Source organism: Andrena cerasifolii, chromosome 8 (assembly GCF_050908995.1).
Source record: "Andrena cerasifolii isolate SP2316 chromosome 8, iyAndCera1_principal, whole genome shotgun sequence".
NCBI classification, from domain to species: domain Eukaryota; kingdom Metazoa; phylum Arthropoda; class Insecta; order Hymenoptera; family Andrenidae; genus Andrena; species Andrena cerasifolii.
The window spans coordinates 9,566,430-9,574,603 of NC_135125.1; the positions used below are offsets into that span (position 1 = coordinate 9,566,430).

An 8,174-nucleotide genomic window follows, 5' to 3' on the forward strand; every position below is an offset into this window, starting at 1 on the left:
ATTCCTGTCGCGACCGATTGATGCGCCGCGAATCTTCACATCGCTGCGGATTGGAGGATTGGAGGTGCACTCTTCTGATAGATTTCGGTGTAAGAGAGGAGACGATAGATTTAGAAGCAGGAAAAATGCTTTTAGGAAAAATTTATTTAATGCCATTTCATTTAATGCAAATTTAATAAAATTCATTAGGTGATTATACAAATTTATTTAAAGAATAAACTCCAGTTTTCTTCTCTTTTTACGAAATCCCTTCTGTGGGGGAGCTGAGTTGGAGGGATGAAAATATTTTTAATGCAAATTCGATAAAATTATAAAAGGTGTTTGGAAAAAATTTATTTAAAGAATACAATTCAGTTTTCTTTTTTTTTTTACAAAGCCTCCTCTTTGGGGGGTGCCAGGGCCTTTTGGCTCTCCCCTGCGTGCGCCACTGTTTAGAAGTGATTATTACGTAAAGGGTCAGTACTTACTCGTTCAGTCGCGAATGTATTTTCTAGTTTTTGCTTTATTATGGTATTCTCTTTTTCTTTTAATTTTGTTCTCGGGGTTTTGATGGGATATTTCTCGTATGCGGGTTATTTTTTCACTTTGCAAATAATGAGGTCTTCCGGTAAAAGGTAATAAATAAATGAATAGAAGTGATTTCGAGTCAGGGGCGAAATTAGGAATATCTGGTTATCAAAGATCTGCAGACTACGTTGCTTCCCTTTCCGCTTTTCATAGTCCACTTACGATCAGGATCGCGAGGGAACGTGACTGGACGAGAGAAGTCCGAGCGACCGTATTTCGAACGCGTAATGTCCTTCGATCTTCATTGTCGTCTCGAGTTCCTCGATCTCCTCCCACCCGTTCCAAGGGACCGTCGATCGGTCGAAATCGGAGTAAATAAACGCACGCGACGAGATCGTTCCAGATGATCCTTTCAATCTAACCGGTTTCGCGGTGCAGGAAACGGGCAACAAAGTATCGAGCTCTTAATGAAAAAGTGATATCGGTAGCGGGGGCTATTTTTAAGCGTAACTGCGACCCAGGATCATCCTGTCTTTTACGAGTCCAATTTGTTTCCGTTATATTATAAATATGCATGCGTAGCTTCTTTCCGTCTGCTTCGTTACCCCATAGTACCTCGTAACTTGGTTCCCTCGCTGATTCCCCGACCGGACGCGATTCTTCGCGGCCGATATCGCTATAGGAAGCTAATGTCTGCGCTATAATCGAGGATAAACAGACTTGACACAGAGGAATCTTCTCACGATACCCCGCAGATCGTAGATGAAAGTTCCTCCTTTTTCATGGCTTATCCCTACGCTGTCGAATAATTCTATGCACTGCGTCTACCTCATAGCAGTGGCGCACCCAGAGGGGGAGCCAAGGGGTCCAGGTACCCCCTAAAGAAAAAGGAAAAAGGAGATTAAGGGGTCTCCCTACCTTGACGGACGAAAAATAATGCGAACTTTGGGAATTTTTTAAAACAAAACCATTAAATATATTTATTTCCAGCTTTGTGGCTTCATTTGTCAATGCTTAGAGAATATGAAAAAAAAATTGTATGCAAAAATAGTGGTTATATCCGGAGTTATAGTGCTTTAAATAGAGCTTTATATTGTTAGCATAAAATCAGCCGTTGTAGTTGTCTGAAATAGAATATTTAAAACGACTAGAATAGACGCTATATCTTCGCAAAAATATCGAGGAAACATCGATGACATATCAAACACTGACAATAAGAAAAAAAATCGATCTGAAGTAACCCCGAAGAAAATTCAAAAGTCGAAAATAAGAGCCACCCTAGTAACCACCACTGAAGTAACTCGAGAGCTTGGTAAAAAGAAAAGAAAACACGATTACATTCCTTAAATAAATTCTTATAATCACCTAATGAATTTTACTGAATTTGCATTAAAAATATTTGTATCCGTTTAATTAAATCCTGAGTGCGCCACTGCCTCGCGGTACCCTAATCGCGGAGGTACGATCGAAGAAACGCCAAGCGCACTTTTCCTCCGCAATCTCGGAAACAAGCACGTGTATCTGCAAGATTATTCAAGAAGTTAAGTAAGAAGTACGTATCGCGTTTCGCCGCCGAACGTGCCCCCGCGATCCGCAACAAAGTATCGATCTTTGCACTCCAATCGAGTGGCTTCGCTCGCGGGGCATTTCTGCGGAGTGGCAGGCCGATAACGCGCGCGATTCTGAATAATTGAAATCGCTTACTTTTTCACGACACTCGTTCCGTATTTACATAATTGCGTGGAAAACGTAACGTCGCGTCGGATCACGACCGTCGCCGACGAGCCACCACGTAAACAGAGTAATTAGCATGCGGCTGGGAGGCCGGAGCCTCCCGCTCCGTCGCCTCGCGGTTCTTTTCAGCAGTCGTTGCCGCCCAGCGGTTTGGGGAAAAACAGACGGCACACGTTGAGCTCTGGTGGCCGTGATTTGAATGGTCGCGCCGCAGCGATCGCTGAACGTGAACGACCTTCTCCTCGGCGCGGCGATTCGAACGTTCCCCGAAAGCTGGCGGCGAGATGGAAGGCGCTCGAATTCGAAGATCGATCCGGCCAATCGCGTCGCCCCCCCATCGCGCCCGATTGTTAGCCAGTCAAGCCTGGCTGACAGCGTTCGGCGGGCGTGCAATTGTCAGGCCCTCGTTCGAGTATACACGCGTATTATGAAAACGTGTCCTTTGTGGATCGCCCGCGCGGTCCATCGAGGTCCATCGAGCTCCCGTCGAAACGCGTCCGTCGCCTTCGACAGAAGGAGGCTTGTCCAGCTTGCCAATAACCATTAAACGCGGCGTGGCTTCGACGACGTCCAGGCGATCGTAACCGATAGGCATCCCCGCGAAGCTGAGCAATATTTTGACGCTCTTCGCGCGATCGTTTACCGTGAGAAAGCTGCGCGTCTGCGACGGATTGTCTACGGTGCCGAGGAAAGGAAGCTCGGTCGAAGGTAGCCTCGCAAGACGATCGGCACGAGCGTGCGTTCTCGGGTCACAGGTTTGAAAGAGAAAGGGGAAGAGATTTTGAGAAAGCGTGATCGACGCGAGGTGGATTTCTTAGCTATAAGTGCGCGTTTCGTGATCCTCTTGCCCGCGAGTCGGTTTCCACGCGACGTAGAGCTGGCCAGTATCGCGCGAGGAGCTCCAAAAAAGCACGTCGAATCGAGGAAGGAGAGAAACGATCGGCGGACGGAGCGACAGAGATCTTTGCCTTGCCCGGGGCACAAATCAAGGCCCTTCTTTGCTCTCGAAGGCCCCACATGACTCAACCTTATTATTATTGTTAGTTTTACACCGACACAGAGAACCGTGATCTCTCTCTCTCTTTCTCTCTCTCTCTGTCTCTCTTTCTCGCGTGCACGTACAGGCTCGCTCACACAGGCGCACGTTGCTTAGAGAATTCTCGGTGTGCGTCGGTGCCTACGAGCCTCGACTAGGAAGTGCAAATCACCAGCTAACACAGTATTCGCGGCAAACTCAACATTCCCACCTCGTCAGGGACGTTTAAGAGGTTATTTTCAACACTTCGCCCCGCGGATGAGACGCGCGTGCATGTGTGCTCGAGTGCCCACGCGGTACCATGCGAACGGCTCCGCGAGATTCGCGCGGAAAATGTGCTCGCGGATCGATGCGTCGCCGAGCACCGCTCCGTTGATGTTGGCGCGGGAAAACCGTACGAATTCGCCACTTTGGCTGCAAAGTGTCTCCATTTGCGTCATCCCGCCGCTGCGACCTTAATATACATAGAGGAAGCGCAGCATATTTGGAATACTGTTGGTAATTTCGAATACCGTTGGTAATTTGGATTACCGAAGTATCTAATAAACTACTAACGCTATCTAATTTCTAACACCGTAGATGATAGGGGCTAATGACCTGTTAACTAATGACATTTGTGGATGAACCGACATTTTGACATTTTCGACTTAATCTGCAGAATAAGAAAACGTGAATCTGCAAAACTTTTTCAGCAAGTATTCGATCGTTTCAGTCATGGTTAAAATATGTCGAAACTTTAGAGTTAAACACTTAATCTACTCATCTGCATTTTCCTTCTATGGTTGCCTGTCAGTTTTGCGATAATTCCGAGAATACAGAGTGTGACATGAAATTTTAGGCTTCAATGCCATGTTGCTAATTCGGAATACCGAAGGTGAAGGTAATTTGGAATATTCCAAAGTTTAGTTTTGCTTTTGTTCCACGAGTAACGGCTACCGCCGCGTCGGTTTGGGCCAGTGCTGGCCATTTATTAAACGATTTTTAAACGATTTTATTCTGCCTCGATCCTCTGCTTGTTTGTATGTATGTTTGTTGTTTTTATGCTTGTTTGGTTCAAATCTAGAAACTCAATTTTAACCCACTTCCAACTATCCAATAGACTTGAAACTTTGCAGGCGTACGTAGTTTACATGAAAATATAAAATTATGAAAAATAACCCCAAGTGGTTTAAAAAATTACCCAGTCATCAATAAATATAACCCATAACCACAAATCCAAACGACTTGAAATCAGCCTATAACCACAAATGAAACTTAGACACTAAAAAGTAAGTAATATAAAAAATATATTAAAAAAATTTAACTTAAACAATTTTATTTAAAATTCACTAAATTTGTTAGTTTTTACTGAATTTAAAAACAAATCGTCTAACTTAAATATTACTTTTTATGTATTTCATTTATCTAAGATTGTTCCTATATTGTGATTTTTCAGCCTGATTAGATCATAAAGGAAAATAATTTTATTATCAACATGCTTTGTTTAAGTATATAAAGTGAAGGTAAATTGGAATAGCGGTATTCCAAATTACCTGCACCTTAACGAAATCGATACTTCCTGTCAGTTTTCATTTAGCTGAAAGTTTCGGTTACTTTTTGTTTTTTATTATTACTGAGAGTATTTTTTTATTATTTTTCCTATGATATTATGCAGTTTTATTTGTTCCCATCCTCTGCTGTAATTTTTTATTCGTCTTGAACAAACTGGTACTCCAAATACACTGCACTTCCTCTACAAATTGAAAGTTTCGCGGCTCGCGTTCGATTTGAAATCGCTGGACGGAGATCCCCGCAAGCGTGTCCTCCTTCGACGGGGAAACACCTTTCGACGTCCACCGATGGACATGTTCGGCGCGCACCGTAATCGCAGCTTTATCTCGGAGGGGGCGCATTGTTAGGCTCGGAGCGCTCGTTTAGATAAAGATCGATGGTTCATTTAGGAGCGAAGTGTATAGCGGTTGGTTCATAGTGCACGGTAATCTCCTATTTCTCGCTCATTATCGTTTAAATTCGAGGACACCGCGATCTGGAATTTTCCGCGCTGTCTCTCTCCCGGTTTCGTTCGATTTCGCTGCGACCTTGGTTTGTTTATGGACTGGCGGATCGTTTTGCAACGCCGTCGAGCCGCTGGTGCACGGGCGTCGGTTGTTTTTGGGTAAATATTTCTGATGCCACTGGCCAGGGGAAACATTGCGAAATCGCGGGAGCCGAGCGCGGGCGAGATCGCCACTACGTATTCGACGATTCCGAGAGCGCGCGAATCAGGTTTTGATCGCCGGTCGAAATCGACGGCCGCCCGCGGGATCGGTGAATGGTAATCGGCGTGGCCAATCGCGCGAAAGATTCCAGGTGGATCTATCTCGTCGGATTGCCGCGTTATCGCGACGGAGCCGGTCGGTCGGATTTTCCATCGGAGGCAGCGCAAAACCCGATACCGCGCTGGCGATATCGATGTCCCGCGTCTTTCTTCGCGTCTTCTATCACGTTCGCGCATTCATAAAACTCTCGGCCCTCGTGGACCGGCCTCGAGAGTTTCTACGATCGTCATTACGCCTCCAAGGCGCTCGCTCGTCGGCCCTGGACCGTCGCGCGCCTATATACATACCGCCTGTACGGCTCTATCGTCTAGCAGCCGCGAACCGAGCGAGACGGATCCAGAGAGGCGAGAGATGCGAGACCTATTCTCTCTCTAGCTAGCGCGTAGCCGCGTGTGCGCGCAATGGGCACGCACACGCGGTCGAATCTGTAGTCAAGTACATCCAATTATCGCTGGCAGACAATGAGTCCCAAGGTTTCGCGTCCACGAATCTCCCGATGACCGTCGCCGGCGCATTTTTCAGCCGCGTATCTCGCGCGTCGCTCGAGGGACGTTCCGGAGCGGCGTTTCACGGTGCACGCGCGCGAAAAGTGCGCCGGAGACGCGAGAGCATTCTGGGACCTGGGGTTCCCGAGTGGAGGATGCGTTCTCGCGCCTGTCGAGAAATCGCGTGGCTCGCGGGTGGCTGGAAGAGAGCTGACGCGACGTACGCACGCGTACCACCCCTGCGTCGCGTGAAATACGCGCGTATCTTCCCCGGCGGTGCATAATTATCGATCATAGGCGATTCCGTAAACACGGCCGTTGACGGAGCGTCCGACCACGGCGCGGAGATTCCCGCGCTTCTTCTCTGGGGCCTCGGCTAAGGTTATGCCTTGCTCTAGGAGTGCATTAACCCCCGTGTCGGCTCGAGAGCACACCGTAGAGAAGAAGTGCACACAAGTGCCGAGAAGGGGAACGAAGAGGAGCGAGAGCGAGAGAGAGAGAGAGAGAGAGTGACCGTCTTCTATGTCTCTCTCTTGCTCTCCTTACTCTCCTCCCTCTCCCTGGTCTATCCTATCCTCTGTGCTCGTTGCATCGCTACTGGGTTGTCTCTCTGTCGTGCTCGCGGCAGCGTGAGGCTACAGCAGAGTCGTGCTCCTCGCCTTGGCGAGTACGACAACGGCTAAGCGATTTTGCGAAGTCAGGGGCGGCCTAGGAACGGCCGAAGGGGGTCGTCGGTTGCGGGGGACGATCGGAGGAAGCTCAGGGAGGCGGAAGGTGCTGGTCAAATGCGCCGGGACGCCGCGTCGACGTTCGCAGCGGGGGCCAGGGAAGAGGGGGCGGCCAACGGGCAGACTTTCTCCGGAGAGCGAAAGTGAGAGGGCCTGCCGGGAGTGCGCGCCCCTCTGCAGCATCTAGGGGGCGAGGAGGGGGGCGGGCGGGCAGGGTTCTTGCTTTCACCGTGGCCCGAGCGAAGCCCGATGCACTTTTCCGCCGCGTAGAAACGAAGCTCGCCGCTATCAGCGATATCGTGCCCGTTCCGCGAGAACAAAAAAAAAACTGCCACACTCCGCAGCAATTAGAGGGCACGCACGAGGGAAAGGGGTTTCGCGTGGGACGTCGGCCGTGTCAGTCCCCAGGCACAGTCGGGAAATTTTGCGATTTTATGACTAAAACTACAGGAATGAAATTTTTTAATTTTACAAATTTAATACGAATGTCAGTTGAAGAACTATATCCATTTTCGTGGTCGAAACCTGAAACTTATTTTTAATATATAAATTTCGGCACTTTTACGTTCTAATATACATCTGAGAAACTGAATTATCCGAAAAACAGTATTTACAAAAATTACGAACGATAAAGATTTTTTTATTAATTACATTTATACACTTTTTTTTTCTTTGTTAGAGCATGCCTCTGCTACAGTGCAGCAGGGCATAGCATAAGGGTTATCGCTTCTAACGACAAACAAACGTACGTAATACAAACAATCAAACAGAGGATCGAAGCTGAATAAAATCGTTTAAAAAAGAATAAAATGGTTTGTAATGTATAACATGTGAACCAGTCTCGGTCACAGTTATGCCGTAGGTATGTTATACAAGACACACTGGATCGTGTTTAAAAAAATGCATATAATTACAAGATTAGCAACTATTAGCAATTAATAATTGTATTTATAGAATCAAAATAGTCCAACGTAAAATAGGAATGAAAATCATTGCAGGATATTATGGGATTGATAACTATTTTATGTAGTGAAAATTGATTCTTATATGAAAAGGTTATTTGTAAAACACTACTTTAAAAATTGTATAAATTACGTATTAAAAACCGAAACATAATTATTTTGAGGACAAAATGATATCTTACGCACCACCAGGAATTGAATTCATGCCTTGAAATTATTTTCAGATCTTTGGATAACACAATATAAGCAACTTGAAAATTTAGATTAATTCTTTGCGATCGTTCTAACCTCACTTGAACATAAATATTTGAGAGTCTACACGAGCTTTGTATTACAACATTTAACAGTAAAATTGGTGGCATTTGATACTCATATTAGTTCTTCAATTGACATTTGCATTTATT

At 46.2% G+C, this 8,174-nt stretch overlaps 1 protein-coding gene across 4 annotated transcripts in view; it reads left to right on the forward strand.

Annotated features, from left to right (window-relative positions):
- The window catches only part of Eip74ef (Ecdysone-induced protein E74), a 158,378-nt gene that overhangs the window by 16,436 nt on the left and 133,768 nt on the right, over positions 1–8,174 (forward strand). The window lies entirely within an intron of this gene.